The sequence below is a fragment of the Mauremys reevesii genome, linkage group 8 (assembly GCF_016161935.1).
Source record: "Mauremys reevesii isolate NIE-2019 linkage group 8, ASM1616193v1, whole genome shotgun sequence".
Lineage (NCBI taxonomy): Eukaryota > Metazoa > Chordata > Testudines > Geoemydidae > Mauremys > Mauremys reevesii.
In genome coordinates, this window is record NC_052630.1 from 74,875,119 (window position 1) to 74,900,746 (window position 25,628).

Consider the following 25,628-nt stretch of genomic DNA (forward strand, 5'->3'; position numbering starts at 1 on the left):
ACACAGTGAGAGCCTGGAACAGCACAGCTGGGCCAGTTTTTCACCCCTGCATTCATACCCCGCACACTATTGTAATAATCTTTGTACAAACTATACCTTGTGAGGTATCATTTGAAAATTAATAGCTTGCTGGTCAATATTATCATGGTGACATATGTGCAGCTACATTATATGAACATAAACTGAAATTATGACTGATGTGTTTCCCAGACAAGTCAAAGACAAAGGACAAGCTAAGGCCTCTAGCCAGGTATCATCAAAGTTGATTGACAATCACCTGTCAAGTGGCCATTCTTTGGCAAGGAAGGAGGGCAGGAATAGATGGATCTGCATTTTAGCAAGCAACAGCATGGAACCTCTTTCACCATGAGACTGTGGGATGGAACTTTATCTTGGGGAAACCCTCAGGAAAACAGGGCTTTGAAGCTGTGCTCCGGCTCTGCTCCAGCTCCAGGCAAAAATCTGCAGCTTCACTGCTCTGCACTCCAGCTCCGGGCTCTGCTCCAAAGCCTTGCAGGAAAATGCTTTTCAAAGGGTGACTTGACTACAAAACGGAGGGGCATCTCTTTCTCTTTCTCTTGCGCCCTTTCACCTAAGAAGACAAAGGAACCAGCCTAGCCGTTTGACTTTGGGGGAGTTCCTGATCTGAGAATTTGGTTAGCAATGTTGCTGGGAACCTGTAATAAGGATTTTACCTTGAACCAAGTCTAATTTGGTAAGTTTTAGCTAATATAAAGTGTTTTAATTTTATTTCTCTTGTAACCATTTATGATTTTAATACTTTATTCTTGTACTCACTGAAAAATCTTTTTGTAGTTAAACAAACTTGTTTTATTTTTTAATCAAAACGAATCCAGTGTTGTGTTTTATATTGACCCTTTATGGAGCAACAGACTTCTAATATCTGAACAGTCTAGGAGAGGGCTGGACAGTGCAGAGCACATGCTTTTGGGGAAAATTCAGTGCTGGGTATGTGTGGAGGTCATCCTACAGGTAGTAACTCAGGCTGCTGGAAGCCAGAATGTGGTTGGTATGTTGCTGACACTGGAGTCCGCATTGCTGGACCAGGGCTGTAGCTATACCCCGATACTCAGGGTGTGACCTGCATGCTGTTTATGAGTAACCCACTTTGGGTGCCACAACAGCAAAGCACTGTGAGGCACCCAACATTGCAGGGAAGGTGCTGATCCAACCCCTCACTGGTCTAGATTGCACCCCAGCATGTTACAGGCCAACTCCTGTTTAGACACCTAAATAACTGCTGAAAAATTGGCACCTATCTGGGAACTGTACTCTTCGATACACGCCTCTATTTTCAGACAGCAGGGAGGGACTGTGGTGCCTTAGGTACGCAAACAAGTGTGTGTAATCTGAGACAATATCTGCTTGTGTAGCTTCCAGATTGCTTGTATATCTTCTTTCTCTTTTTGCCCTTAGAACTTGTGGTATTTAAACTGCATTCACCACTGTGATGTTTGACCACCTTATTTTAAAAGATTTTTTCAGGGCTTTGGAGCAACATTTCTTGGGTGGTGACTCTACGCTCCACTCTACGCTCTACGCTCCAGCTCTGGGCTCCACTCCAAAGCCCTGGATTTTTTCTTCCTTTTTTCTCTCTATCTACTGATTGTGGGGAATTTTTTTTAAGCAGTGGAAAAGTTAGCTCAGAGAAATAGGTTTTCCATTTTGTTCTGAAATGTATTTTCTAGTTCTCACTCCAGTTCCTATTTTAATCTTCCAATGTCAACCTCTCTTTGGCCTTATTTGCATGTAAAGAGCTTGTCTACATGCAGAGTTGCACAAGTTTAAAAGCCGAGTTACATACAGCCTTGCCGTGGAATAACAAAATATGTGAATTAAAAATATTTTAGTTATTTTGGTGCAAGTTAGTTTGTGTGATACTTTTATTGGGCGGGGGCTGCTAAAGGGGATTTTGCCAAAGTTAGCTTTAGTTAGTTGAAGGGATAGGTTAAAAACCCCTGTAGTATGGGCACAACTATATCAGTAGAAAAGTGCATTATACTACTATAATTATTCCTGTACAGGAAATGGGAATAACTATACGAGTAAAAAGCTATGTCTACACTAGAAAGGGTTTGCCAGTGTAGCTATACCGGCAAACCCTCCTGGTGTAGGCCTAGTTTGCCAGCAAAAATTGCTTTTGCTAGTATAGCTAGTACTGTTTTGGCAAGCAAAATAAACTGTATTGTCCAAACCACTTTCATGCTGATATAATTGCATCTACACTAGTGTTTCTGCTGGTATAGAAATATTGGATGAAGGGAAAGGAAATAATCACACCAATGCCAGATCTGCATTACAGAGCCTTAGCCAGTATAGCTATGCTGACAAAGCTGGTTAGTGTTGATTTAGCATAAACTGGCAGAAGATGATCTGCTGGCATAGCTACACCGCCTTCCCAAATGACATTCTGTTGGCATACCTGTGTCTGTAGCATGGCTGGGGGTTCCTAGCATAGCCATGTTGGCTGGAGGTTTATAAAAAAACAAACAAACAAAAAACACATTCCTGGATGAGATAGCAATGCTAGCAAAACTGCAGCGTAGACCAAGCCTTACGTCAGAAGAGCAGCCCCCTACTGTGGACGCTTGTATCCTGATAAAAAGGTGATCAGCAACTATTTCTAAACTAATATAGTTAAATTGATACAAAAACTGTGTAGACCAGCCCTTGATTATCAGACTCTCTCCTCATAAAAGTTTCTGTTTTTTTCTCTCTTTACCAGCAGCCCCTTTCTTCTCTCTTCCTGCTCAAGCCCAGGGCCAGCCCACAACATCTTGGCACCTGAGGCGGGGAGCTCAAATGACGCCCCCAAAACTTGGGCCAAAACTTTGAAAGGTCTCAATTCTGCCTTCTTCCTGTTCTACTGCTCTCATGGTACTGCTCTGCTACCTACCCCAATAAAGGAGAACTAACAACTTAAAATGCCTTGTTCAAAAATTTTAAGTAACACTTAACTTTCAAATTCCTGAACAGCAAATGTAACTTTTCTTGTCTGAATAGCAAACACTGGCATTTTAATCTGTTTGAATAATCAAAGTGGTGCTTTCCGTGCCTTCTCGGTTGCAATGATTTGAACTGCATCCTGAAGGTCCACAGTCTGGGCCAGCTCATCCTCTATTGAGATGGTTGCAAAGCCGACCAGCCTCGCCCGGGTCATTGTGGAGTGTAGATGTGTTTTTATTAACTTCAGCTTGGAGAAGCTCCGTTCTCCACTGGCAACTGTTACAGGAAGTGTTAGAAGTATGCGCACAGCAACAAAAGCATTTGGAAAGAGGGTAATCATCTTATTTGTGCACATATATTCCAGAACAGCCTTTGGAGTTCATCCTGCTGAAATGTATCTTGAAAGGGCTTTCAGTTCATCACCTAAATCACTTGACCAATATCGCGCATGTCATCATGTGTCAACACTGTCTCTAGTGCCCTGCATTGCTGGTGTAGGTCTTCTTCAGGTATAGTGAGGAGTTTTGGAATATCGTACAACATCTCAAATATACTGCTGTGTTCCTTGAGCTGCATGAAACTTTCTTCAACTGACTGCATTGCACAATCTAGCACCTGGTTAAAGAATTCAACTTTGAATTGTTGTTTGGGGTCTCTTATGGGATTATCCCGTGCCTCGTAATCAAAATGTCGTCGTCTTTGGTGACTCTTGTGTTCTTGAATGGGTGGGAAAATAGCTTCAGTGTGAAGATCCTCTACCAGCTTCTGTGCACTCTTCAGAACATTTTGAAATCCCTCATCTGACAGGTAAGACTGTAGGTAGGACTTTGCTTTGTCCAGTTGTTCCATTGCTCCAGATATATCAAGGTTAACAGCTTGGAGTCTCTTGCTTACAACATTTATTTCAAACAGTATGTCATGCCATAACACTAAGCCACACAGAAATTTGAAGTTATGTATGTTTCTTGTGATTCCATTTCCCTCTGCCACTGTTCTCCCACGAACAGTTCCTGTCATAGCATTATCCTCCATAATGACAACTATGGCATCTTCTATCTTCCCAATTTGGTGTTTGATAGGCTTTATCACCTCCACTCGACTTTCCCATCGTGTGGCACTCAGTGGTTTCAGTGTCAGAGATGATGTTCCCAGATGTTGCTTCAAAATTTGCCATCGATGAGTTGATGCAGAGAAAAATACATAGATGCTTTGAATTACATTAAAAAATTCAGCAGCCTCACTAGAAGCTGATGCTGCATCACTGACCACCAAGTTCAATGAATGAGAACTGCATGGGACAAAAAAAGCTCAAGGGTTTAACTCTCGGATCCGTGTCTGCACTCCTCTGTTCTTTCCTCTCATGTTAGCACCATTATCGTAGCCCTGACCTCTCATGTCAGCTATCGCAATTCCCGTATCTTCCAGCTTTTTACGAAGCACATTTGTCATACCAGCTCCTGTAGTATCATCAATGTCAATAAATTCTAGAAAATGCTCTGTGACAGTCACCATTGCAGGGACATTTTCACTAGGTTCTGTTGTTGTTACAAAATGCACCATTAAAGTAATTTGTTCCGTATGGCTGATGTCAGGTGTGCAGTCCAGAATAACAGAGTAATATCTTGCTGACTTCAGATCTGCCACAATCTTACTTTTGTTGCCAGTAACAGTATGATCTCATTTTGAATTGTTTTTCCAAGGTAGTGGTTTGTGTACATTTCTTGGGTGGTGACTCTTCTTAGATGCTGCTGGAGTACAGCATCTAACTCAGCCATCAGCTCTACAATTTTAAGAAAGTTTCCATTGTTTGGCACATACAGCTGATCTGAAGTGCCATACAGTGCTAGGTTTTGGGTATTCTCACAATGGCAATGAGCCTTTTCAGAAAATTTTGCCAGTAAAGAGACTCTGATGCAATCTTCTCTTGATGCTGATCATCTATGGTGGCCTTTAACCTTAGTCTCATCTCAAGCTCTTTCCACCTATGGAATGCTCTCTGGTGACTTGCTGCTTTCTCCTGGCATGCCAGATTTTTCTAGTCCTTTGTTCCTGTAGAACCCAATGTGGCTGGAACGTTAGACTGGAAGAGTTTGCAACAAAAATAGTATGCAGCATTCTGGGTTTTTGAGTACATAAGCCATGGCCTCTCCACTTTGTCACCATTGGGAATTTCATGCCAGTAATGTGTTGGATAGAAACTTCTATTTTTCTTGTCTTTGGGGAACATGAAGTTTTTCACTTGCTGTGGCCCATGCAGTACAAGGAAGTCCCTCAGGCTACTGCTCAAGTGGGTCCACAGTCCTGGATCATCTAGACTTAAGGAACTAAACTCAGCAGCAGCTGTTTCTTGCGCCTCCACCACGCTTTTCTCTGATCTACACTTTTCTTCATGAATGTGCATGGTTACATCCATTTGAGATGGAGATATGGATGCTGCAGTAGCTGCCAGGTCACCTGCACTCTGACTAACTGGAAAATCAGGCACCTCCTCACCACACACATCCTCACTGGGGCCAGAAGGCTCACCGTGAACATTTGTGTCTATGTATCTCAGGAGAGCTCCTTCCTGCTTAAATAGAAAAGCTTCCTTTGCTTGCTTTCTTTTTCTGAATACTGCCCCGGACGGGTGTTTTCTTCTTTCACTCATGACTGCTGTTCTGTGCCAGCTATAGTGGCTCTCAAAACTCAATTGAAGGGGACAAATAAATAGGTTGGTAGCAGGGCCTGAGTGAGGGAAGATAGCGTCTTAAGGGCCTAACTGTCTCCTACTACTTCAGTTGACTGCCTGTTCTCCTCAAGTGGGTTCAGGGAAGCAGCAGGAAACAAGAAGCTGGTGTTAATCAGTCCAGGCTCCTGGGGGTGCTAGAGACGTACATAAGAGGCTTCTCCTCTTCTCTCTCTCTCTGCAGTTCCTGCTGCTTTCTGTTATTCCCTCTCATCTTTTCTCCTGCCTGCCTGTTATGTCTCTCGTGCCCTCCTTCCTCCAGCACAGCACTCCACCATCTCTGTGATCTAGAGCAGAGAGAATACATATGTACCAGCAGCAGACACAATTTTCTACACTCTGGGTCCTAGTGGCACCGCCCCACAGTCTGACACCAGAGGCAGCTGCCTCAGTTCGCCTCATGGTAAGGCCAGCCCTGCTCAAGCACTTGGCCCAGGGGAGGGCAAACTACAGCCTGCAGGCCGGATCCGGTCCACCAGCCATTTTAATCCAGCCCTGAGGTCCTGCTGAGGAATGGGGTCTGGGACTTGCCCCACTCTGGCGCTCCAGCTGGGGAGCAGGGTCAGGGTGCCATTCTGCGTGACTCCCAGAAGCAGCAGCATGTCCATCCTCTGGCACCTACGTGTAGGGGCAGCTGGGGGCTCTGCTCCGCACGCCACCCCCGCCCCAAGCACCTCTCCTGCAGCTTCCATTGGCCAGGAACTGCAGCCAATGGGAGCTGCAGGGGCGGCGCCTGCGGATAGGGCAGCGTGCAGCAGAGCCACCTGGCCATGCCTCTGAGTAGGACCGGAGGGGGGATATGCCACTGCTTCTGGGAGCCACTTGAGACAAACACTGCCCAGAGCCTTCACCCCTGAGCCACCCTCCCATGCCCCAACCCCCTGCCCCAGCCCTGATCCCCCTCCTGCCCTCCAAACCCCTCGGTTCCAGCCCGGAGCACCCTCCTACACCCCAAATTCCTTATCCCCAGCCCCATGACAGAGCCCGCAAACTCAGCTGGAGCCCTCACCGCCCCACCGCACTCCTCCTGTCCCAGCCCAGAGCCCCCTCCCTCACTCTGAACTCCTCATTTCTGGCCCCATCCCGGAGCCCACACCCCCAGCCAGAGCCTTCACCCGCTCCTGCACTCCAACCCCAATTTCTTGAGCATTTATGGCCCGCCATACAATTTCTATATCCAGATGTGGCCCTCGGGCCAAAAAGTTTGCCCACCCCTGCCTTAGCCTCTGGCTAGTCCCCACTCTATGTTCATATTCACTATTTTGCCTTCAGGGTGGTGTTTTGCATACCTGTTGTCAGTTTTCTCCTGTTCCTGCCTCTTGGCTGGCCTCCTACATCTGACTTGCTATGACCGGGAAGGTAGAGAGTGCCAGATTGTCATTCCTATTCCCTATAACCACTCTTAACTGACATACAAACAACAAAAAGGTTCCTCTTTAAGGACATTTCAAACCCATAGTGGCTAGGAGTTTTCTAAACTTCCAGTAAATTAGCTGAACTTTTTTCTAGTCTGATTCCTTTCTCAGTAATTACAATAGTAACTGGTCATACGGGTAACCCTGCTTCCTTGAAATCCTCAGCCCAGAACCCATCCTGAATAGCTGGGCTGAGCACTCTGTTCCACCTGTTTAACAGGAAAACCTCTGTCCATCTTGTCTCTCTCACCCCCCACCCCCAACCCTGAGTTCTGGACATGTTATCGTTTTCATCCGCCACCGGCACAGTATAGGCATTTTTGGAGTGAGGTGCAAGAGAAAGTAGTAGGAAGAGGTATAGGCAATCACATAGCTTCATGGTGGCCCCAAATTTTATTCAGTTGGCCCTGCCTTGTGCACTTTTCGCTTCTTCAGTGTGTCTGCATATGCCTTTTTCTGCATTGTCAGGCACTGCACATATTTTGGTACATTTGTGATGATCTAGTCCCTGGAATCTCATGTCCTTGTATAAAAGTAGAGTCAGCATACAGAAAGACAGAGCATGCATCTTCTGGAGTCAGGATTACTGAATCTACTTTTTTTTTCTGCCACTGCCTCACTATATACTTTGGACAAGTTGGTAATTTCTCTGTGCTTCATTTTCCCCATATGTTAAGTGAAACCTCACAACAATGTTTTGAGGAATAACGCATTAATATTTTAAGGGCATGAGACAAGTCCAACAGCAACCATTTGACATGTTGAAACCAATGATAATGCATGCCCCTATCCTGAAGTACTGCCAGCCAGGAGAGCCACTGACACTCCAGCATGACACATTAGAGAATGGATTGGGTGTAGCTCCTTTGCAGGAGCAAAGAATCCCTTAGACCAGCAGAGACTGAACAGGGGTATACACAAATAGAAAAAGAGCTTCTGGCGGTGATATCTGGAATGGAATGATTCCAGCAGTATACCTGTGGCTACCCACGAATAGTGCAATCATATTACAGATCCCTAGGCCTAGAGGAGATCACGGCAAAGCTCCTTCCTGGTCTACACTATGATTTTAGGTCAAATTTAGCAGCGTTACCTCAATTTAACCCTGCACCCGTCTACACAATGAAGCCCTTTTTTTCGACTTAAAGGGCTCTTTAAATCGATTTTTTTACTCCACCTCTGACGAGGGGATTAGTGCTGAAATTGGCCTTGCCGGGTCGAATTTGGGGTAGTGTGGATGCAATTTGATGATGATGGCCTCCGGGAGCTATCCCAGAGTGCTCCATTGTGACCACTCTGGACAGCACTCTCCACTCAGATGTACTGGCCAGGTAGACAGAAAAAGTCCCATGAACTTTTGAATTTCATTTCCTGTTTGGCTAGCGTTGTAAGCTGATCAGCACAGGTGACCATGCAGAGCTCATCAGCAGAGGTGATCATGGAGTCCCTGAATCGCAAAAGAGCTCCAGCATAGACCGAACGGGAGGTACGGGATCCGATCGCTGTATGGGGAGACAAATCCGTGCTAGCTGAACTCCGTTCCAGTAAATGAAATGCCAAAACATTTGAAAAAATCTCCAAGGCATGAAGGACAGAGGCTATAACAGGGACTCACAGCAGTGCCGCGTGAAAATTAAGGAGCTCAGGCAAGCCTACCAAAAAAACAGAGAGGCAAACGGCCGCTCCAGGTCACAGCCCCAAACATGCCGCTTCTATGATGAGCTGCATGCCATTCTAGGGGGTGCAGCAACCAGTACCCCAACGCTGTTCTTTGATTCTGTTAATGGAGTACAACACAACATGGAAGTGGGTTTGGGGGACGAGGAAGATAGCTCACAGCAAGGAAGCAGAGAAACCGTTTTCCCCAACAACCAGGATCTGTTCCTCACCCTGGACCTGGAGCCAGTAACCCCTGAACCCACCCAAGGCGGGCTCCCGGACTCTGAAAGCAGAGGAGGGACCTCTGGTGAGTGTACCTTTGTAAATATTAGACATGGTTTAAAAGCAAGCGTGTTTAATGATTAATTTGCCCTGGCATTCGCGGCCAGTACAGCTACTGGAAAAGTCTGTGAACGTGTTTGGGGATGGAGCGGAAATCCTCCAGGGACATCTCCATAAAGCTCTCCTGGATGTACTCCCAAAGCCTTTGCAAAAGGTTTCTGGGGAGAGCAGCCTTATTCCATCCTCCACGGTAGGACACTTTACCACACCAGGTCAGTAGCACGTAGTCGGGAATCACTGCAGAACAAAGCATTGCAGCGGTCCCGGTGTTTGCTGACATTCAAACAACATCCATTCTTTATCTCTCTGTGTTATCCTCAGGAGCGTGATATCATTCATGGTCACCTGGTTGAAACAGGGTGGTTTTATTAAGCGGACATTCGGAGGTGCCCGTTCTTGCTGGGCTGTTTGCCTGTGGCTGAACAGAAATGTTCCCTGCTGTTAGCCATGCGGTGCGGGGAGGGTGAAGCCATCAAAATGCGACCTTGTAATGAAAGTACATGTGCTATGTAATGTTAAAAGCAAGGTTTACCGTGAAAGAGCATACACATTGTTCTATAAAATGTGTCTTTTTAACTACCACTCTCCCTTTTTTTTTCCTCCACCAGCTGCAAATGTTTCAACGGCCACACTATCATCTCCTTCCCAGAGGCTAGCAAAGATTAGAAGGTGAAAAAAATGCACTCGGGATGAAATGTTCTCTGAGCTCATGCTGTCCTCCCACACTGACAGAGAACAGCAGAATGCATGGAGGCAGACAATGTCAGTGTGCAGGAAAGCACAATCTGAACGTGAGGAGAGGTGGCGGGATGAAGATGATAGGTGGTGTCAGCTTGCTGACAGAAGGCAGGAGTCAATGCTCAGGCTGCTGGGGCATCAAACTCATATGCTCCAGCATATGGTTGAGCTGCAGGAAAGGCAGCAGGAGCACAGACCACTGCTGCAGCCCCTGTGTAACCAACCGTCCTCCTCCCCAAGTTCCATAGCCTCCTCACCCAGATGCCCAACAACGCGGTGGGGGGCCTCTGGCCACCCAGCCACTCCACCCCAGAGGACTGCCCAAGCAACAGAAGGCTGGCCTTCAATAAGTTTTAAAGTTTTTACGCTTTAAAGTGCAGCCTTGTCCTTCCCTCCTCCCCCACCCCTCCCAGGCTACCTTGGCAGTTATCCCCCTATTTGTGTGGTGAATTAATAAAGAATGCATGAATGTGAAGCAACAATGACTTTATTGCCTCTGCAAGTGGTGATCAAAAGGGGGAGGGAGGGTGGTTAGCTTACAGGGAAGTAGAGTGAACCAAGCGGGTGGGGGTTTCATCAAGGAGAAACAAACAGAACTTTCACACCGTAGCCTGGCCAGTCATGAAACTGGTTTTCAAAACTTCTTTGATGCGCACCGCGCCCTCCTGTATTCTGCTAACTGCCCTGGTGTCTGGCAGCACATAATCAGCGGCCAGGCGATTTGCCTCAACCTTCCACCCCGTCATAAACGTCTCCCCCTTACTCTCACGGATGTTGTGGAGCGCACAGCAAGCATTAATAACAATGGGAATATTCGCTGAGATCTATCCGAGTCAGTAAACTGCACCAGCGTGCTTTTAAATGTCCAAATGCACATTCTACCACCATTCTGCACTTGCTCACCCTATAGCTGAACAGCTCCTGACTACTGTCCGGGCTGCCTTTGTATGGCTTCATGAGCCATGGCATTAAGGGGTAGGCTGGGTCCCCAAGAATAACTATAGGCATTTCAACATCCCCAATGGTTATTTTCTGGTCTGGGAAGAAAGTCCCTTCCTGCAGCTTTTGAAACAGACCAGAGTTCCTGAAGATGCGAGCGTCATGTACCTTTCCTGGCCATCCCATGTTGATGTTGGTACAACGTCCCTTGTGATCCACCAGTGCTTGCAGCACCACTGAAAAGTACCCCTTTCGGTTTATGTACTCGCTGGCTTGGTGCTCTGGTGCCAAGATAGGGATATGGGTTCCTTCTATCGCCCCACCACAGTTAGGGAATCCCATTGCAGCAAAGCCATCCACTATGGCCTGCGCATTTCCCAGAGTCACTACCCTTGATATCAGCAGCTCTTTGTTTGCCTTGGCTACTTGGATCACAGCAGCCCCTACAGTAGATTTGCCCACTCCAAATTGATGCCCAACTGACCGGTAGCTGTCTGGCATTGCAAGCTTCCACAGGGATATCGCCACTCGCTTCTCAACTGTGAGGGCTGCTCTCATCTTGGTATTCTGGCGCTTCAGGGCAGGGGAAAGCAAGTCACAAAGTTCCATGAAAGTGCCCTTACACATGTGAAAGTTTCGCAGCCACTGGGAATCGTCCCAGATCTGCAACATTATGTGATCCCACCAGTCTGTGCTTGTTTCCTGGGCCCAGAACCGGCGTTCCATGGCATGAACCTGCCCAATTAACACCATGATGTGCACATTGCTGGGGCCCATACTTTGTGATAAGTCTATGTCCATGTCCTCATCACTCTCGTCACTGTGCTGCCATCACCTCCTTTCCTGGTTTTGCTTTTACAGGTTCTGGTTCTGCATAGACTGCAGGATAATGCGCGTGGTGTTTTCAGTGCTCATAATTGCCACGGTGATCTGAGCGGGCTCTATGTTCCCAGTGCTACGGCATCTGCGCTGAAAAAAGGCGCGAGATGATTGTCTGCCGTTGCTCTGACGGAGGAAGGGGTGACTGACGACATGGCTTACAGGGAATTCAAATCAACAAAGGGGGTGGCTTTGCATCAAGAAGAAACACAAACAACTGTCACACAGAATGGCCCCCTCAAGGATTGAACTCAAATGGGTTTAGCAGGCCATTGATTTCATAGAGGGAGGGACGAAGGGAGCAGGGAGCAAATGAATATGAAACAAATCTGGTCTATTTCTTGTTTTGATCCACTCCATCTATCTTATACATCTTAGGCTGCCAGCAGATGGTGCAGTACGACTGCTAGCCATTGTCATCTCCTGGCTGCTCACAGAAGATGGTGCAGTACGATTGCCATCAGGACTGAGTCTCCAGGAGACTAAACTTAAAAAGGGAATGACCTGGCTGAGTTACTCCCACTTCTGCCCAGGCACCCGTGACCGACCTCACCAAGGTTGGCTAAAAGAGCACCCAGGAGTATGACAATGATGGCTACCAATCGTAATGCACCGTCTGCTGCCAAAAGGCAATGAGCTGCTGCTGTGTAGCAATGCAGTCCCACGTCTGCCAGCACCCAGGAGATGTACGGTGACGGTGAGCTGAGCGGGCTCCATGCCTGCCATGGTATGGTGTCTACACAGGTAACGCAGGAAAAAAGGCGCAAAACAATTGTCACAGGGGGAGGGAGGGATGGAGGGAGAGAGAGGGGGGCTTGATGACATGCACCCAGAACCACTCGTGACACTGTTTTTGCTCCATCAGGCATTGGGATCTCAATCCAGAATTCCAATGGGCAGCGGAGACTGCAGGAACTGTGGGATAGCTACCCACAGTGCAACGCTCCAGAAGTTGACGCTAACCTTGGTACTGTGGATGCAGTCCACCGACTTAATGCACTTAGAGCATTGTGTGTGGGGGGACTTACAATCGACTGTATAAAAACAATTTCTAAAAACCTGACTTCTATAAATGTGACCTAATTTCGTAGTGTAGATGTACCCTTTTTTAGTGTTCCAAAGAGACTACAGCATATGTTGATGCGTCTCTGGTCCTACCATAGACATATTGTCCAGGACAATTACTTATGTTAGTTGATAACCAGAGCAGAGCATATGTACCCACCACAGCAAGTCTGTGGAAGAGAATCAGGACATTGAATCCATTAACATGCTGTATTATCTCCCAGCTTCAGTAGCAAAGCTTATGGAAATCAAAAAGGCTATGGAAAAGGACATCAACTATAGGCAGTCATGAAAGCAATAAAGCAGGGCAGCCAGAAGAGAGAAGCCAAGTACCAATAAGAGAAAAAACACATTTTCAAATTTAAAATGAGCTGTATGTGCATGATGGAATCATTTTGGAGACTGAGAGCTGATGTCCCCACCTTATTATGTAAGGTTGTCATAGAAAAGCAAAAAAAAAAAAAAAGCATGCCTGACACCTGTGCATTGACAGCTGTATTAGACAGGCTCTAGGGTATGTCAACTTGCCAGGAATGAACACACAACTACATGCCTTGATAAAAAGCTCTGACCCCTGTTGGTCATGTGATAACCACAGCAGAAAGACTGTTAACACATGAGCTATTGACCCAACCATAAAAAAGGGTCAGTGTGAACTTATTTACTTTCAAGGAAAAGCAATACTTGATTATAGTGGATTAGCATTAAAATTTTTGACAGGTCAGTGCCCTGCCTGATACAAGCAGCAAGTCAGTGATTGGCAAACTGAATGCCTACTTTGCGAAACATGGCATTTCAGACTCTGTATTCACTGAAAAAGGACGAATTAAAGCAATTTCCACACCTCCTCATCAGTTTACACACAGAATAATGGTATGGTGGAATCAGCTGTGAAAACAGCTAAGAGACTTACACATGGTTGTTTTTTCAGATGCATTTTTGACACATAGGAATACCCTTCACAAGGGTGCCAAAACAGTCCAGTGTAGGAACTGATGGGATGAAGGACCAAACCCCTTCTATCAACAAAGGGAGACCTATTGCAACCAGAAGGATGGGGACAACATCAAGAGGAGGCAGCCAACAACCAAAGCAAGCAAGCATCAGAGTATGACTGGACTCCGGCCCTAAAAACAGGCATTCCTATGAGTATCCAGCCATTAGAGAGAGACCAGAGGAGTGGACTAAAGGAGTCAGGAGGGGTGCAGTGCTACTAGGTCATACGCAGTGACTACACAAAAGGGACAAGTGATCCAAGGAGAAGGAAGCCCTTATGAACCAACAGACACAACACTCAGAAAGAGCCTACAGAGATCATCACAAAACAGAAAGATAACCTACAGGAAAGGAGGAGACTCCATGGAGAGGTGGTTTGCTAGACTCGGAGACAGGGAGACAGAGATCAGCAACCACAGCAGGAGTGACCTGTTTGAAAGGCCAAATTGTCTCGAAAACTACATAACAAGCTGACTTTGTGGTAAAGACAAGACTCCAGCTTGGCTATGTGTTAGCAGCTTCTGGCTGAAAGGGGAAGGGTCTGGGAACCAATTATTTGTTTATCATGTTTATATTCAAATGTTTGTAAAATAGGGAAGAGGTATCATGATAAGTGGAACTGGAGTTAGAGGACCCGTGGTTCCTGGAAGGACTATTATTTAGGGGATGCTAGCGGACAGGGAACAAGAGGATTTAGGCTGGGAACAACTGAGCCACATGGACAGAGCCATCCACAAGGTTTAACAAAGTTCTACTTGTTAAGCTTAACCTGCATTCAGTTTCACCCTTTGCTAATGAAACACTAGTGAGTGCCCTTTCCTGGCCACCCACTACTATTGTGAAGAGAATCCAAGTCTCTGTGCTCTGGATTCCTTGGGGCATAGGCACTGATTCCGTGGGTGCTCCAGGGCTCGCATATAGTGCAGTAACCTCGGGACTCCGGCAGCGGGGCTCGGGCAGTGCTTTAAAGGGCCCAGCTGCTGTGGGGAGCCCCGGGCCCTTTAAATCACCGCTGGAGCCTTGCCGCTGCTACCCCCAGGGCTGCGGCAGTGGGGCTCAGGTGGTGATTTAAAGGGCCCAGGGCTCTGGCTCTGCGGTGAGCCCCGGGCCCTATAAATCACTGCTGGAGCCCTGCCGCCGCTACCCCGGAGCTGTGGCAGCGAGGCTTGGCTGGCAATTTAAAGGGCCCAGGCTCCCCACAGCGGCTGGAGCCTGGAGCTCTTTAAATCACTGTTGGAGCCCTGCCGCTGCTATCCTGGGGCTCCAGCGGTGATTTAAAGGGCCCAGGGCACCCCACGGCAGCCGGAGCCCCAAGCCCTTTAAAGCACTGCCCGAGCCTTGCTGCCGGAGTCCCAGGGTTACTACGCTATATGCGAACCCGTGTTATATCGGGTCACGTTATATCGGGGTACAGGTGTATGTCTCCTTTCTAAGGTAAACAATCCCAGTTTTTTCAGTCTCTCTTCATATAGGAGTTATTCCATGCCTGCAATAGTTATTTCTTTTCTCTAACCCCCTTTAAATTCTGCAATATCCTTTTTGAGATGGGGCAATAAGTACTGTACCCAGTATTCCAGCTAAGGACTATCCATTGATTTATATACAAATATTGTAATACTTTCTCTTATTATGCTCAATCCCATTCCTTATGGAATTTAACATCTTATTCGCTTTTTTGATGGCAGCTGCACATTGAGCAGAGGTCTTCATTGAACTGTCCACAATGATGCCAGGTCCCTTTCCTGAGTTAATACAGTTAATTTAGAATCTTATGTGGTATGTAAGAGAACTTTACATTTTCCCCCTTCAAAATGCATTACTATGTATTTATCAACATTTAACTTCATTTGCCATTGTGTTACCCAGTCATCTAGCTTGGTTAGATCTCTGAACTGCCTCACAGCCCTCTCTGGTCTTGACTAAACTAAATAATTCACTACCTCACTATCACCTCCATTTCCAGATCATTACATATATTTTCATTAAATATATAAATAGGGCTTCTGTTTTTCAGGGTTTATTAATTTCGTTTTTCTGGGTTTATTTTCTGCAGTTTTTGAGTTCTACGTAGATGCCAAAAAACCAGGGGACTTGGGGTTGCTCTTTGTATGTATACATAGCACTTTTTCAAACAGAGCTACGTTAAAAAACACTAGGGGTTCTTTAGTGCTCAGCAGCAGGGTCTACACCAGAGGTGGGCAAACTACGGCCCAAGAGCCACATCTGGCCTGTGGGACCCTCCTGCCCAGCCCCTGAGCTCCTGCCCTGGGAGGCTTGCCTCCGGCCCCTCCCCTGCTGTTCCCCTTCCCCTGCAGCCTCAGCTCGCTCCTCCGCCGGCACAGTGCTCTGGGCAGCAGGGGCTGCAAGCTCCTGGTGCAGCACAGCTGCAGAGCTGGGGCCTGACAGTGCTCTGTGCTGCACGGTGGCATGGATGGCTCCAGCCAGGTGGCGTGGCTGCCTGTCCTGGTGCTCTGGGCGGTGCGGCTGTAGTGCCACCAGTGCCACCGATGCTCCAGGCAGCACGGTAAGAGGGTAGGGAGCGGAGGAGTTGGATAGAGGGCAGGTGAGTTCAGGGTGGTGGTCAGGGGGTGGGGGTGTGGATAGGGGTCAGGGCAGTCAGAGGGCAGAGAACAGGGGGGTTGAATGGGGATAGGGGTCCCCAGAAACAGTCAGGAAGGGGGGGGGGTTGGATGGGGTGGCAGGAGGCAGTCAGGGGCAGGAGTTCCAGGGGCAGTCAGAGGACAGGGAGAAGGGGTGGTTGGATGGGGCAGGGGTCCCGGGGGGCTGTCAGGAATGAGAGGAGGTGTTGGATGGGATGGCGGGGGGCAGTCGGGGGTGGGGGTGATACCAGACACCTCTGTGTTCTTGGGGAACTAGGTTGCAGTATCCCGCCTGACTTATGAAAGACACCCCGCCCCCCAGCCTCTGCTTAAACCAAAACCCATCAGAGGAAAAAAACTTACAGAGAGCAGTGAAGGGTGTTGGGTGACACACCTAGACCTCTCCTGACAAGGGTGACAAGATTAAGACATCTCCATTACCATACAGAATGGAGAGCAGAAACGACTCTCCTAGCCTCATCTGCATGAAAGATGAGACAGAAAGACATCTCAATTTACATACAGAATGAAGAACAGAGAACCACACTGAATTCTGGGACCAGAAAAAGCAGGGAAGCACTGCATCATGGGAATCTCTGCTCCAGATGCTAATGAACCTATGTCTGCACACACCCAACTCAGCAATTATCAGACCAATTCTAGTAATGAATCCTTAATTGGTTGCTTAGTTACATTGTGAGCTCCCTGGAAGAAAACACCACCCATAGCCAAGAGTGATCAGCTCCTTTTGTCTAGTCTAAAGAAAACCCTTGAGTTATCAGCCTTACCTATAAACAAATCTATTGTTCTCCCTTGAACAATTGTATTTTCTCTACAAAAATCCCTATTCACCCTCCAGTCAGTGTTCTGATGCTTAGGCTATGGCTACACTTGCAAAGCGCCGGCGCTGGGAGAGAGCTCTCCCAGCGCTGTCCGTACTCCACCTCCCTGTGGGAAATAACGTACAGCGCTGGGAGGGCTTTGACCACACTGTCGCTTTGCAGCGCCGCAATTTGCAGCGCTGGAGAGGGTGTGTTTTCACACCCTGCTGCAGCGCTGCAAATTTGCAAGTGTAGCCAAGGCCTTAGATCCAAACTAGGCATCAGTTCCACTGGAACTCCATCTTCTCCTGGCTGATCGTGCTGGGGACTCTGCCTGTCTCCAGCCCTCAGGACCCTGAGCTACCAGCATCACCTGGGAACCCCAACAAGTTCAAGCCTCATGGAGTGGGTGAGATCCCCCTCTTTTTCTCTCTCTCTCTCTCTCTCTCTCTGTTTTCCTTTCTACCTTAGGTATTAACCTTTAATAATGTATGTTATGTTGGTTTAGCCCTCCTTGTGTAGTTATCACTGTTATTCAATAAATAACTGTTATGGTTAAGCTGGTTGCTTCTCTCTCTCTTGCTGAACCTTACTCTTTTGTGTTTTTAGCTTCCCCCATTTACTCTGCAGCAACGCTTCTTTTACCTAAGCTAAAGATCCCTGCAGCGCCCAGAATACTGTGGGGTTTGCTCATCAAGTAGGTTACTGCCAGTACAATTGTGTTGTGAAGGTGGGGATAGGGACGTGCTGAATCTGGGACACATAAGGGTAACAGCTTGAAAGTGCTGCTTGACCCAGTCCATGGAGCCCAGGGGCATATAAGGAGAGTCAGCTTGAAAGTGCTGCTTCATCCAGCCCAGTGAGTCCAGGGACATATAAGGGGTCAGCTTGACAGTGCTGATTGACCCGGTCCACTCAGACTTGCTCTATTAATATATGTGTGGGTGGGTGTGCTCATCCGGTTTTGGAGCTGGAGAAACCCAGCCCTAGGGAACCTAGGTCCTGCAAGATAGCTCCATTGGGAAGGGACTTGCAGAAGGGAGAAGTAGAGCTCCATATGAAAACACAAGTGACACAAGCAGTACATTGATAGAATTACAGAATCCCCTTCCCCAGAAAAGTAACCCGAATAAATGAGCATTCCCTAAAGTAATGGACAACTCTGGTAACAGGGGTTCCAGGGGCTGTCAGGGGACAGGGAACAGGGTGTGTGTGGATGGGGCAGGAGTCCCAGGGGGGCCATCAGGGGGCGAGAAACAGGAGGGGTCGGTTAGGGGGCAGGGTCAAGCCACGCGTGGCTGTTTGGGGAGGCACAGCCTCCGCTAACTGGCCCTCCATACAATTTTGGAAACCTGATGTGGCCCTCAGGCCAAAAAGTTTTCCCACCCCTGGTCTATGTAGACTAATTAATGCACAACACATTAGTATGCTTTAGAAATCACACCCCCATGGTCCACATTATTGCTCTAGGGGTGGGCAAACTTTTTAGCCCGAGGGTCACATCTGAGTATAGAAATTGTATGGTGGGCTATGAATGCTCACAAAATTTGGGGTTGGGGTGCAGGAGGGGGTGAGGGCTCTGGCTAGAGGTGTGGGCTCTGGGGTGGGACCAGAAATGCGGAGTTCAGGATGCGGGAGGGGGCCCCGGGCTGAGGGGTGTGTGTGTGTGTGCAGGCTCAGGGCAGGGCTTATCTCAAGCGGCTCCTGGAAACAGCAGCATGCCCCCCTCCGGTAGCACAGCCAGTCAGCTCTGCTGCATGCTGCCCCATCTGCAGGTGCCACCCTGAAGCTCCCATTGGCCACAGTTCCCAGCCAATGGGAGGTGCGAGGGCAGCGTGCAAAGCGGAGTCCCCTGGCTGCCCCCACACGTAGGAGCTGGAAGGGGCCAATGCTGCTGCTTCTGGGAGCTGTGCAGAGTGGCCCTGACCCTGCTCCCCAGCTGGAGCGCCGGAGTAGGGCAAGCCCCAGACCTCGCTCCCCAGCAGGAGCTCAAGGGCCGGATTAAAATGGCTGGCGGGCCCCTGCTCTATGTAAACAAGCCTTCAGATAAAAGTCAGGGAGCAGAGATACTGACTACATAAATAAATAGCTCTAGAAGAGGGGAACACTGATTTTAAATTTTTTTCATGTATTCATTTATTTATTTTGTATTGGGGTGTTTTATGGGTGTTTATCCGTTGAGAAGCCCTATATATAAAACAATGTTAGACTCTGTATGAACCTCTGAGGTAGCCCACTGTTATTTTTACCACAAAGAAAAATGTTGCTTAGTTAGAGAACTCAGAAAAAGGGGTGGGGGAATTTTAAGGGGTATTTAAATGTTTCTATCACTGAAGTAAGATATTTTACTGAAAAAAATAATAGAAATTCACTTGTCCTTTGAAGAGTTAATGTTCCATATTTAGAGACTAGATTTAATAATTAAAATATAAAACAGAAATTGAAATGAAATTTACAAGAGAACCTTAACTACAGTGAACCCAAACGGGAAGATTAGGACTGGCTGGACAAAGGCAGTGGGACTGGAAAGAGAAGCCTAAGGAGTTGAGATTGGGTAGGAAAGGAGAATGTGAAACGAACAAGGAGCCAGAGATAGGAAAAAAAGGACTGGGACAGGTTGGAGGAGATGGGACAGAAGGAGTCATGTTTGGGGGCAATAAACAGAAGAGTCTGTGCCCACTAGAATACACTTTCCTTCAGAGCTTGGAATGGAACCCAACATTTCTGAGTCTCACCATTCGTCTGCTGTAAGCAAATATCTGTGAAACCTACAGCAAAGTGTATGTCTTATCTCCCTCTACTGGTCCACATACAGGTAGACAACCTATAACTGCCATCAGTTACTCCATTAACTCAAGTGGCAGAAGTCTGTGTGATGGATCTAAATGTTCCAATCCTAATGATGAACTATGTGACTGTCAATATGATACCACATGATGGAATTTCTATTTTTAAATTTGTTTTTTTTTTAAATGTAGGAAATTACAAAAAAAAAGTTAAAAGACTATTAAGGCTGAAAAATAAAACACTCAAAAGTTAGGAAATGCCAGAATAAAGGTTTGCTGTGCAACCTTAATTTGGTCCCTTTATGTATATGCATTATGATAATGATTAATTATACAATCACGTACTAATTTTTCCACAAGAGTCCTGCCTCATTTAGTGCTCTGCGAACAAATCAGGGTTGTGTAGTGAATGAGGCTGGTGCTTGTAGGACTCCTGCAGACAGGGGTGGCTCTAGGCATTTTGCCACCCCAAGCATGGCAGGCAGGCTACCTTCGGCGTCTTGCCTGCGGAGAGTCCGCTGGTCCCGCGGCTTTGGCGGACTTCCCACAGGCACGCCTGCAGGAGGTCCGCCGAAGCTGCGGGACCAGCGGACCCTCCGCAGGCAAGCCGCCGAAGGTAACCTGCCTGCCGCCCTCGCAGCGACCGGCAGAGTGCCCCCAGTAGCTTGCCGCCCCAAGCACGCACTTGGCGTGCTGGTGCCTGGAGCTGCCCCTGCCTGCAGAGGTGCCATTTCAGATTTTACTGGGAGGGGGAACAACTTTAACAGTTATTCCAAGGGCTACTTAGGCACCTGAAAACTCTAGTTTTTTTTTTTTTCCAGATAATAATTTTGATTAGATTACAGGAGCACTTGAAAGAATTTTGGATTCAGGGCCTAAGGTCCCATCTCAGACAAGCCGAGCAAAGACTGTGGAGGTTGCAGAGTGGAAGCACTTGGTGCACAGAGATTTCTTACGCTGATGTCCGAAGTAAGATCTGAACAGCTGGTCCTGAGGGCAAGCTTTGTCTGTCTAGGCAAGCGTGTAATGAACAGCTGGTTTGTATGTGAACCTCTCGTGGTTCCCATAGCTGTCATGGGCCCTACATTACTAACAGATAGCTGAGATTCTCCATTAGCTCAGGCATCAGGGCCCTGGTGCTTTGGTGCAAGTGACAGGAGTTCTGCCCCAGCTGCAGGTGTGAAGCTCTCCAAGGCTGTTGTGTGCAGCACAGTGGCATGTGGCAGTTCCAAATGGCTATGGAACTGTCACAACAGAGCAGTACCTCCCTGAGTTACTCCTTCACCATCCTAGTGCCTGGTGAGCTGCTCAGTGCCTTGAAAAGTTGTTACAAACAGAACAAAGGGTCAAATAAAAGCTGGCCACTGTCATTTGAAATCCACGTGTGAGTGACATGGACCATCATTTCATCAGCAGCTGTGAAAAACTGGAGTCTCCAGACCCCCTCAGCTGGAATTCCAGCCTGGGGCTCCCCAGTTCCATGGAGCTGAATGCCAGGGGGCACTTGCTGCCATGTGGGGCTCTAGGAGGCCTTTCCTCCTTGCCACCACCAGGGAGTTGTGTCAGGGTCAAAGGTTTGTCAGCAGCTGAGGGACAGAGGTCAGTCCCGTGTGCAGCAAAGGCCCCAGGACGACACTGACTCTGTGAGTGGCCTGAGCAGTTCCCCGTGGGTGTGTGTCAGTGAGATGTTTAGCCAGGCCTCCCAGGCCACAGCTGCATAGCTCAGCACCCTGGTTTTGTCAACAGAGAAACCCTGGCCAGGGATGAATCTGTTTAAACACCTGCTAGTCAGGTACAACTGGTGATTAGCAACTTTAATGAGAGCCTTCACCTCATGTGCCCTCTCTCCCCCAGCGCTGGGAAGGGCCAGGCCCCAGGCTGGCAACATGGCTCTGCCAGGGCTCAGCCCTGCACACAGGTTAGGGAGCATGAGCAGAGCCAGTGGAGCATGGCCAGACAGTGGGTCTGGAGAAGGCAATAGCTCCATCCTCAGCTAATTGACCACACAGTCCCTTATGACAGATCCATACAGCACCTAGCACATTTCATGTATGCTCCATCACATAACCCCACTTGCAAACCCCTTACCCTCCTAGCACCTATGCTGATGCTCATGTATCCCCTTCTCCCCTAGCCCCTCCTGCACCCCTTCTCCCCAACCTCCTCCTACACCCCTTCTCCTCTAACCTCTCCTGCATCCCTTCTCCCCTAACCCCTGCACTCCCCTCCTGCGCCCCTTCTCCCCAACCCCTTCCTATGCCCCTTTTCCTCTAACCTCTCCTGCACCCCTTCTTCCCTAACCCCAGCACTCCCCTCCTGTGCCCCTTCTCCGCTAACCCCTGCATTCCCCTCCTGCACCCCTTTTCCCCTAGCCCCTGACCTCCCCTCCTGCACCCCTTCTCCTCTAACCTCTCCTGCACCCCTTCTTCCCTAACCCCGGCACTCCCCTCCTGTGCCCCTTCTCCGCTAACCCCTGCATTCCCCTCCTGCACCCCTTTTCCCCTAGCCCTTGACATCCCCTCCTGCACCCCTTCTCCCCTAACCCCGGCACTCCCCTCTTGTGCCCCTTCTCTCCTAACCCCTGCACTCCCCTCCTGCGCCCCTTCACCCCTAATCATGTAGCTTGCCAGGTATCACCCGTGCAGCCCATTCTCCTTCTGGCCTACCCACCAGACACTGTCTGACATCTACAGCATTGTGATCAGCTCCCGCACCGCAAAACGCAGCCCTTGCTGGTGCCACTCCCCAGAGAAGGGGCACAGGGTCTGGCAGCGTGAGCCCGACATGTTGTGCCACAGAGCTGGCCCTCTGGGGAGCCATTTAGGGGGCGGTACCCCTACCAAACTCCCCTGTTCCGTTGTGGTACAAAACCTGAGGGGGGGAGCAGGTGCTTCCCCCCTGCTCCCTAAATAGCATCCCTGCCACTTTCATAGAAGCTGAAAGGTGTGTGGTGAATGAGGCAGGGAACTGCAGGGAGAGAAAGGAAGGTCTCGTGTTTAAGGAAGCTGAATGCCATCCTGGAGATTTGGATTCTATCCCTGCCTCTGCCACATAGGATGCTGCCACTTAAGGTGAGTCAATTAAACTAAAATATTCACAGTTGGCTCATAATTGCATATTCCTCATTTTCCTCACAAGATGCATATGGTCCGATTTACAGAAGTGTTTAGAGCTCTTCCAACTTCAACTGAAGTTGACTGAAGCTTTGTTTTGAACATATGAAGTGCTATAAAAATGCTAAGAACTTTAAAAAATCAGGCTGTAGGAGTCTCAATTTGGACACCCAAAATCTGTGGACACTTTAGACAATTTTGGCCTTAATCTCTCTGTCTCAGTTCCCCAGCTGTAAAACAAAGACAATAATACCATTGAATCTGAAAGGGGTAGTGTGAAGATAAATTCTTTAATATGAATGCTTCATAAACATTATGATGTGTGCACCACAGAAATACCCAGAAGAAAAATTAATACGTTTTTATTCTGTACAGAGTTTTAAGGCCTGGAGCCACACACTGAATGTGGAGGATAAAAATAAATATTAATGTCTACCCATTCACGGAATGAGACAGGAGTCCTTTGGTTAAAAAAAGGTATGTGATCATGTCATCATAATGCATACACATAAGAAAACCAAATTAAGATTCTACAGGCAATGTCATAGAAAGAGGAAAAACAGCAAGATTTGGTGACATGTGACACTGGAAGGGCACACCTAGATTTATGTAACAAGGATAGAGACTTCAGTATCATGCAAAAAAAAAAAAAAAACAGGAGTACTTGTGGCACCTTAAAGACTAACAAATTTATTTAAGCATGAGCTTTCGTGAGCTACAGCTCACTTCTTCGGATGCATAGAATGGAACACACAGACAGGAGATATTTATACATACAGAGAACATGAAAAGGTGTCTGTGTGTTCCATTCTATGCATCCGAAGAAGTGAGCTGTAGCTCACGAAAGCTCATGCTTAAATAAATTTGTTAGTCTTTAAGGTGCCACAAGTACTCCTGGTTTTTTTTTGTTTTTTTTTTTTTGCGGATACAGACTAACACGGCTGCTACTCTGAAACCTTTCAGTATCATGCACATGGATGGAGGAGATCCCCAGGAATATGACATAGAACAAGAAAAGAAGGGGACAAAGGAATCAATCCTAAGGGATACTGCTAGAGAGCAGTAATTGCGAGGGAGATGCTGAAGGAGTGGTCAGAGAAACATGAAAGAACAAGACCACAGAAGCCAAAAGAGAAAGGTATGATTAACAATACGAAAGGCAGCCAAACAATTAAGGCAGTTGAGGTGAGTAGTTGGCCAGGAAGAGGTTGTTGGAGATAGTGGAAAGAGATTTCATTATGTGAAAGAGTGAACAGAACATAAGCAAAACTGAAGGTGATCCAGGAAAAAGGCAGAGCAAAAGAGGTCAAAGTTACGGAAATAGGCTACCAGAGTTTTGAATGGGTCCCTATTTTATATGTTCTTAGTTTTTTTTAATTTATAACAAATAATATTTGTTAGAAATTCAAAGAGGAAATGAAAAGAGAAGCAGTAATATTTCAAGAAATAGAATTCTACAGTTCCTCTGAGCTATACTGTTAAGAGCCCAAATATACAGGGAAGTGGTAGTTCTCCCTTGTAAAGAGTTTATTACTAGTTGCTATAAATAACAACCCTACTTAGTGATTCTGATTTTATTCTAGATGGGCCAGGAAAAAAGGAAAAAAGAGTTTCCATGCTCAGGATGTCAAAGCAGACAGATTTACTTCTCAGTGTCAAACAACTTTTCCTTTCCTTCTTGGCAGGGTCTCTCTCTCACACACACACACACACACACACACACACACACACACATACCCACCCACCTCCACCCCTCTTGTCTCTCTCATACAGGAAAAAATAAATACATCAATCTTTCTTTCACTAGAGGAAAATAACTGCTCAGCATACTCCTTTCTAGCAGGAAAAAATACTAGATTTCAGCTTCATAGCTTATGGTGATGTGTCTTCTGTAATCTGTGTGAAAAGACATTCAGTTCCTTCCCACAAACACCCTCAAAGCCCCACCCTTCTTACTGCTATCCCTTGAAGACTCATTTCTTCATGCCCAACAGCTAAATCACAATTTATAGCATAGGGAAGAATTTCCTCCTTCACCCAGTGAGTTTAACCCAGGGATGGGCAGATCCGGCCTGCCAGACGTTTTAATTGGCCCTCAAGCTGCTGCTGGGGAGCAGAGTCTGGGGCTCATCCCACTCCGGTGCTCCAGCCGGGGAGCAGGGTCGGGGGCTGCTCCACCCAGCTCCCGAAAGCAGCGGCATGTGCCCTCTCCGGCTCCTACATGTAGGGGCAGCCAGGGGGCTCCACACACCACCCCAAGTGCTGTCCTTGCAGCTCCCATTGGCTGGAAACCGTGGCCAATGGGAGCTGCAGGGGCGGCGCCTGCGGATGGGGCAGCACGCAGCAAAGCCTCCAGGGGGGAGACATGCTGCTGCTTCCAGGAACCGCTTGAGGTAAGTGCCACCCAAAACCTGCACCCTGAGCTCCCCCCCCCGCACCCCAATCCCCTGCCCCAGCTCTGATCCCCATCTGAACCCCTCAGTCCTAGCCCAGAGTACCCTCCTGCACTCCAAACCCCTCAACCCCAGCCCCACTCCAGAGCCCGCACCCCCAGATGGAGCCCTCACCCCTCACACACACACA